The sequence below is a fragment of the Rutidosis leptorrhynchoides genome, chromosome 4 (assembly GCF_046630445.1).
Source record: "Rutidosis leptorrhynchoides isolate AG116_Rl617_1_P2 chromosome 4, CSIRO_AGI_Rlap_v1, whole genome shotgun sequence".
NCBI classification, from domain to species: Eukaryota; Viridiplantae; Streptophyta; class Magnoliopsida; order Asterales; family Asteraceae; genus Rutidosis; species Rutidosis leptorrhynchoides.
Window position 1 is genome coordinate 41,078,857 of NC_092336.1, and position 8,383 is coordinate 41,087,239.

General features: G+C 29.2%; 1 non-coding gene across 1 annotated transcript; it reads left to right on the top strand.

The window, feature by feature from the left end:
* The first annotated feature begins 411 nt into the window (after positions 1–411).
* LOC139846238 (small nucleolar RNA R71) lies at positions 412–518 on the top strand. Its single transcript, XR_011758966.1, has one exon. It is a non-coding gene; the product is annotated as a small nucleolar RNA R71 (small nucleolar RNA).
* The last annotated feature ends 7,865 nt before the right edge of the window (positions 519–8,383 follow it).

An 8,383-nucleotide genomic window follows, 5' to 3' on the forward strand; every position in this document is an offset into this window, starting at 1 on the left:
TGATAATTATTTCCAGGCCTTTGGTTTAGATATAAAACATTCTCTCTTTGTTCCATTGTTAGTTCAATACTGAGACAATCTTTTGTCAACTGTGGTCCTCCACACTGCTCACAACTAATTCGTATTGACTGGATGTCTTTAGTCATCTTTTCCATTCGTCTCTCGACAACATCTATCTTTGCAGAAATGGAATCTAAGTCATGGCTAGAATCGGCTCTAGCTGCTTTAGATGATCTAACGATATCTTTTTCTTGGTGCCACTCATGTGAGTGGGAAGCAGTGTTATCAATAATTTTGTAAGCATCAGTTTCTGTTTTCTTCATAATGGAACCCCCAGCTGCTATGTCTATGTCTTTCCTTGTAGTGATGTCGCATCCTTGGTAGAATATTTGTACTATTTGACAAGTGTCTAAACCATGTTGCGGACATCCTCTCAATAACTTTCCAAATCTTGTCCATGCCTCATATAGAGTTTCATTTGGTTTCTGTGTGAATGTAACAATTTCTCCTTGAAGTCTTAAAGCTTTAGATGCCGGAAAGAATTGTTTAAGAAATTTTTCAACTAAAACGTCCCATGTATCAATCGCCCCTTCAGGTAACGATTCCAACCAATCTTTGGCTTCTCCCTTTAAAGTCCAGGGAAATAACATGAGATATATCTGTTCATCTTCAACTTCTCTTATTTTAAATAGAGTGCAGATCCTATTAAAGGTACGAAGATGTTCATTTGGATCTTCCTTCGGCGCACCACTAAATTGGCATTGATTAGTCACCATGTGTAGAATTTGTCCTTTGATTTCATAATCTGGAGCATTAATGTCTGGATGAGTAATTGCGTGACCTTGGCCAGTGCGTTTAGCTCTCATTCGGTCTTCCATACTTAAAGGTTCCAGATTTTCCATGATTGAATTTGTTGAATCTGAATCACTAGAGGATTCTGATTTAATGGTTCGTTCCTCAACAATCTCTATTTGAATGATTGGTGGTTCCGGAGGAAAGATTAATGGTATAGGATCTATGAATTGTCCCTGAATATTCTCCGGATTCTCAATTGTGAGGTCGGGTTCAAAAAATGGATTATCGAAAATTTGAATTGGAGTACTTGGTCGACTGGATGACGATTCTAAAGAAAAATCAACGGCGACAATGTTTGCTAGATGTCTTGATCGAGTTACAGGTGGTGAACGTACAAAAGGTGGTGAACGTTTTGCTCGGTGCATTCGCTGAATATCTTATTAGTTTTTTTTTTAAAAAGAAAGAAAAATTATATAAGTTATCCAATTAATAAACTTTTCTGATTTTACCCACGTTTCGAATAGCCAAAAGATGCAGCATAGGGGCAGGATTCGTCTGGTCTCAATATAATTGAGTACTGTTTGGCTCCAATAACCCGGTCCACGTACAAATCCAACTATTACTACGAACCAGAAAATTTTGATGTCTATCAATTTAACCGCTTAAAATAATTTTTTGTTTGAAATTTAAAGAAATATTAGATAAGAAATAGAGAAAATTTTAAGTCCTAAAAACTAGAATGGCGAGGAATAAGAAAGAAAAAGAGCGCGTCGGTATTAAAATTGGAGAAATAAGAAAGAAAAAGAGTGACTTATAAAACTTTAAAACACTCGACTAACCCAACCTTATTATTATCACTAACTTAAAATTAAAATTGTAAATTGAGATTACTAATTGGAGTGATAATTGATACCTAGGTAAAAGGCGTCAAAAAATAAAAATAAGAAAGTAGCACATCGAAACTTAAAAAGGAACTAAAAACTTAAAAATTAAAAGTTGCATCTAAAAATATTAAAGCTTACAAGTAAAACTATATCCCAAATGGCAATAACTTAAAAAGGTACTAAAATAAAAAAAATGGCGTCGCAAAATTCTAAAGCATCTAAATCTTAGTCTAAAGAAAAAAACACTTAAGGAATTTTACGGCAAAGCCTAAAAATCTAGAAATAAAAATAACTACGGCAAAAACTATATCTTAAAACTAAATATGAGTGAAAAATACAAAAATTACTCTAAAACAAATAAAAGGGACAAAATATAAAAATATACTAAAAGTTGTAAAAAGTACAATTTTTATAAAAATATTATTTTTATATTATTTATTTTATAAAATTATCAATTTTATAATTTATTAAAACTAATTAAACTAAATGATACAAATTAAAGAATTAAAACTAAACTAATTAATAAAATATTAAAACATAATTAGGGTTTAAATATAAAAAATAATAATACACCGTAATGATTATAGTTTTTAGGATTGCTTATGGCGTGTCAGGTGCCTTCATGCGGTCGCATGAGTCCTAAGTTACCCGGCCATGCGATCGCATGGGCTAGGGTTTCGGGCCAGTGACTGGGCTGCTACAGTACTGGACTCGAGTGTTTTTTTTTTTTTTGCTGTGTTGAAATAAATATATATAATATATTTTTATAATTTAAATATATATAATATATTTTTATATATAATATATATAATATATTTTTATATATAATATACTGGTCGTCCAGTCCGATTGGGGTTGTCAGGCCCGATAGATCTATCAACATGATTCGCGTTTACAATACCTCATGTAAATAGTAGTTACCAAGTTACAGGGAAGTATGCCAGAGGTACAACTCAACGTAGAATATATATTTTTAATCACTTGTGTCCATAACGTAAATCATAAAATGCATGTATTCTCATCCCGAAATATTTAGAGTTTAAAAGTGGGACTATATACTCACTTTTGCCTTGAAGGTATTTAACTCGACTTGGTCTTCGATAGATATCACGAACCTAACCATATATATAATATATCAACATATTTTCTTTTCAAGTAATCGTTACATATATATATATATATATATATATATATATATATATATATATATATATATATATATATATATATACTTAGCTAAACTAGACGAGTTCATATGATTAATTTACTTTTTCTCCAAATATTTTCGTAGCTAAACTAGCTTCGGATACCCAATCTTGTTTTAGTCGTAGTGTCTTCATTACAACTCCGTTTTTGTTGGTTCAACTTGCCACTTCCTTGGATCGAGTCAAATTTTAAGAATATGAACTGAAAATACCTTAGTTTGTATTCGAAATCATAGGTTATAGGTCAAACTTTGGTGAAACTTATGAAAGTGATCATTTTCCATCATAAAAACAACATTTAATGATCATTTTTCTAAAAATACTTACACTTTGAGTTAAACCATGAAATATTTATGTGTTAACATATTCATAATAAATATCATTTTTCCAGAACATGAACTTCCAATTCAAAGTCCAAGATGGTTTTTAATTATCCAACCCAAAACAGCCCCCGGTTGCACTCCGACGACGTAGATTCAGTTTTTAAGATGTTCTTTGTAAAACCAAGTTATATCTTGTTAAGTTAGCATATAATTATGATATATTACAGGTCTTGAAGTGTTTTAAAAGTCAAGTTAGAAGGATCTATTTAGTTTGCGAACAAGTTTGAAATCATTCAAACTATGTTCTTGTTGTTAAAATTTTATACCACAAAATAAGATAGCTATATGAATATGAATTGAATAAGATTATGAACAAGGTTACTACCTCAAGTTACTTGGACAAAGTTACTGCAAAAGATAAGAAATAATCTTGGAATCAAAGAGTGGTGGAGTTAGATCAAAAGGTTGGAAGTAAACTTCTTCAAATGGGTGGTTATTTTGATATGTTCTTGAAAGAGTTTTCTTATGGTGTTTAAGGCTTGTAATTGAAGCTAAATGATGGGGAAAATGCTTGGAGATGATCAAGTATGAAGTTAGGAGTATTTTGAGAGAGAAATGAGGGTGTAGGTATGAGAAAATGGAGTGAAGAAATGGTGTTCATTCATAAAAATGTTTTTAGTTTATAAAGAAAGAAAAGGATTCCTAATTTTGTTTTCTTACTAATAATTCATGCTACTTGACAAATTCTAGTTACCTCATATCTAGGGCAGTAATAATGTTGATTAGGATGTTGATTTGATGTGTATATACCAATAGTAAATACATATAGAAGCTGGGTATGATACGGGTACATATACCCTAGATATACGTATAGAAATCTTGAGGAAACGGAACGAGAATTCAAATATAGCTATGTTTTGTGAATATACTTATATTTTTTTTTATGTATTTAAGTCCTTAAAAAGTGATTAAATACATTATATATACGATACATGTATAAGCATTATAGATTATAAGTATATATATCAAAGAATGTTACGTATAGTTATCGTTTTGAAAACTTAAGTTAGTAGTTTCAAAATATACTTATAACTCATTATCATTAGTACACAATGAGATGTTAAACCATCCTTAGATCATGTTAAATATATATAAATACATATATATACACAAACGTATAATTATCGTATGTTATATAGTTCGTGATATCATCGGTCATATTGGACGGTCAAACGTTGTGTAAAACTCTTTTTAAAAACACAAGTCTCAACAATTTGGATTGCTTATCATGTTGGTAAGGTTTAATTTATGTAAATATTAATCTCATAAGTATAAAATGATCGGAAAAATCCGGGTCGTTACATCCTTGTACATAATTTCACCCCTGTTTTACTAATTCCATAGACTATTAATCCATTCCCGTGTCCGGTTAAATGAACGATTATTCGTACATATAAATATCCCGCCCATCGTGTCAGTGTATATGGTTATTTATAGGTATGTCCAATTGTAAATCTTTATATTAAAATTAACAAACTATCATTTAGTTAAACAAATATAAAGGCCACTAATAGCCATAGTCTAATTTCCACAAGTGTCGTTCTTTTGTCCAAACCCCAATTATGGTACAAAGCCCAATTACCCAATTTTAGTATTTTTAGCCCAACATCATGATTACTTCGGCTTAAATAAGCATAATAATAACTTAGCTACGAGACATTAAATTAAAAAGGTTGAACATAAATTACAATGATTAAAAATAGCGTAGCGTTACACGGACAGAATTTCGACTTACACCGTTACAACATTCGCTAACATACCCTTATTATTAGAATTAAAATTAAAATTAAAATTAAAATTATAATATATATATATATATATATATATATATATATATATATATATATATATATATATATATATATATACGTTGAGAGTTGGATGGATGGATATATATATATTTTTGATGCACCAAACTACAACTTTTATAGGCATGTGGGCTGGAAAAGGGCCTCATGCAATCGCATGGGCTTTGCCCTACAAGGCCATGCGATCGCATGGCCAGCTGGGGAGGCTCAAAAGTCTTTAAAAACGTGGGCTGCTTATTTATTTATTATATAATATAATATATTTAATTAAATTTAATTATATATATATATTATATTATATTCTTGTACTCCGTTGACTTGTAATTTTTAGTCCGTTGCGTCGAGCGTTGAGAGTTGACTCTGGTCCCGGTTCCGGATTTTCGAACGTCCTTGCGTACAATTTAATATCTTGTACTTTGCGTTTTGAATCTTGTACTCTTGTAATTCTGAGACGTTTCTTATCAATAATTGGAACCTCTTTGATTGTACTTTGTACTTTTGAGCTTTTTGGTCGTTTGCGTCTTCAATTCGTTGAATCTGTCTTTTGTCTTCACCTTTTATTATTTAAACGAATCTCACTTGTAAATAGAACAATTGCAACTAAAAGCTTGTCTTTCTTGAGGGATAATGCTATGAAATATATGTTCGTTATTAGCATTATCACACATATGAAAGTTAGGAATATATCAAGAAGCAGAACTGGATGAAGCATATTGACGAATGCTTTAAAGTATGAGTTGAGGGAGAAAGAATAAAAGTGTGAGTTGTAAGGAAACGAAGGGGGTGGATTTATAGAAAAATATCCGACAAAGCAATCAAAATAGATGATCACATTTAAAGCGGATCCTAAATTCCTGAATTACCGAAGAATCAAATCTTATTACGAAGATTTTCTCCAAATCTCTTGAACTCCGGAAATCAACCCATCTATGTCAAAAGATATGACGAAACTTACTTTTACTCATTTCACTCTTTTGTGAAAACTTCACTCAAACTCTTCACATAAACGGATTGTTTTATCCATATTACCCAATGATGATAAAAATTTTATTTATCAACTTATATTTGTCATGAAAACATTCTTATTGTTATCCATGATGACCTCGATCAAATTTCGGGGATGAAATTTCTTTAACGGGTAGGTACTGTGACAACCCGGAAATTTTCAACCAAATTTAAACTTTATCTTTATATTATTCCGACACGATAAGCAAAATTTGTTAAGTTAAATCTCAAGAATTTTAAACCGTGTACATACATTCATTATAACCTCGACCAAATTCTGACGATTCACGAACTGTTATATATAAATAGATATGTATATATATATATATATATATATATATATATATATATATATATATATATATATATAATAACTTGAGAATATTAACAAAGTATTAAACGTATAATACTTTACATGAACGTATTTGTTTCAATATGTTTATCGATGGAATTAGAAGATAATATCAAATGATTGATTTATCAGATACATTGTGATATGATTAAGGGTCTATGTTATGAGGTCCACTGTGATTTAAGAAATCTATTCTTTTTGACAACATTTAGAAAATGGTAAAGTGATTTATAAGTAAGAACAAATGTGTCAATTAACGGGAACTAGACAAGGGTTAGAGGAAATTCATGTTTAATTCCAATTCATGTTTTATAATATTTTCCTTGTGACCTTGATAAGATAACTATGTTAACTTTCATTTTATTTAATATGAAAGTAAGAACGTGGAGTGTAAATAACTTAGATGTTGGATATCGACAAGTTAACTCGACATTTTTTTTCATTAAGATGATTTCATACGTTTATTTAACCTTTGGACTTTATCCTATGCTTCACAAACAGACTGTAATTTAAAAACTTGAAACCTATTATGAATATATATGATTCTACTTTTCTAAAAATGTTTTATGATATAATGATTTCCATTATTTTAACCTTTTAACAAAATGACTCTTAAATATATTTAGTTTTGGAAAACAACATTATCATATTTATTTGATTAGTTTCAAACGTACAAAAATGTTTTCAGTTTAAAAAGAACTTTATTATTAAAACGTATATAACTTTTATAAATATCTAGAACCACTTTTGACAACTCATTACTTAACCAGTATGAAAAAGATAACGATATTTATATTTTATTTTATTAAATATATATAACGATTTAAATTAATATTATATATATTCATACGCGTATTATACGTACATAGTTTTATACTTTTACTATAATTTAACTTTAATAATTCACTTTAATAATTCATACTTTAATAATTCACTTTAATAATTCATACTTTAATAATTTACTTTAATAATTCATACTTTAATAATTCACTTTAATAATTCAAAAATCTATTATAAATAGAATTCAATAGGTTTCATTATTTCATAGAAACTTGGAAATATTTTTCTCTAAACTCTCTCAATCGATTTATATATTATTTCAAGATATTATTAGTATACATAAAATATTACGACGGAGTGCTGTCCGAGTGATTTCGAAATTGTTTTTCGAGCGGGATAGAGTTAAGGGAATTATGGGTTATAGCTATGGAGGTTATGGGTATGGTTCGGGAGTATGCTCGTGAGGTCAAACTAGTATTTATCATCTCCGTTGCGTCTATGTACCTTTCCTACAATATTGAATCACAATATTGATACGTGAGCACTCATAACTTAACTTTTATATATTATTAGTGTATCCCTGACTAGTGCTCGAGTATATAGGATTATGCATGCTTGTACGTTTGATATTGTCGCTAGATAGGTTATGTTGAATCCTGAAATTTGATACATATGCTACTAAGATAAGGTATATGATATGCATGTCGTTGGGAAGCTAGTGAAAAATTAAGAACTTTTCATTTAGATATCGAATGGTTTCGATGAACGGATTAGAAGTTATAGTCAACTGAATTTTAGTATTATTGTTAAAATGATTATTATTACTATCGTCGTTATTATCGCCGTTATTATTATTATTATCTAATTATTATTATTATTATTATTATTATTATTATTATTATTATTATTATTATTATTATTATTATTATCATTATTAATATATGTATCATTATAAAATGTCCCGTTCATATTGATTATAAACGTTCCATATTAATTGATTTCGTCGCGAGGTTTTGACCTCTATATGAGACGTTTTTCAAAGACTGCATTCATTTTTAAAACAACCATAACCTTTATTTTATCGATAAAGTTTTAAAAAGCATTACGTAGATTATCAAATAATGATAATCTAAAATATACCGTTTACACACGATCATTACATAATGGTTTA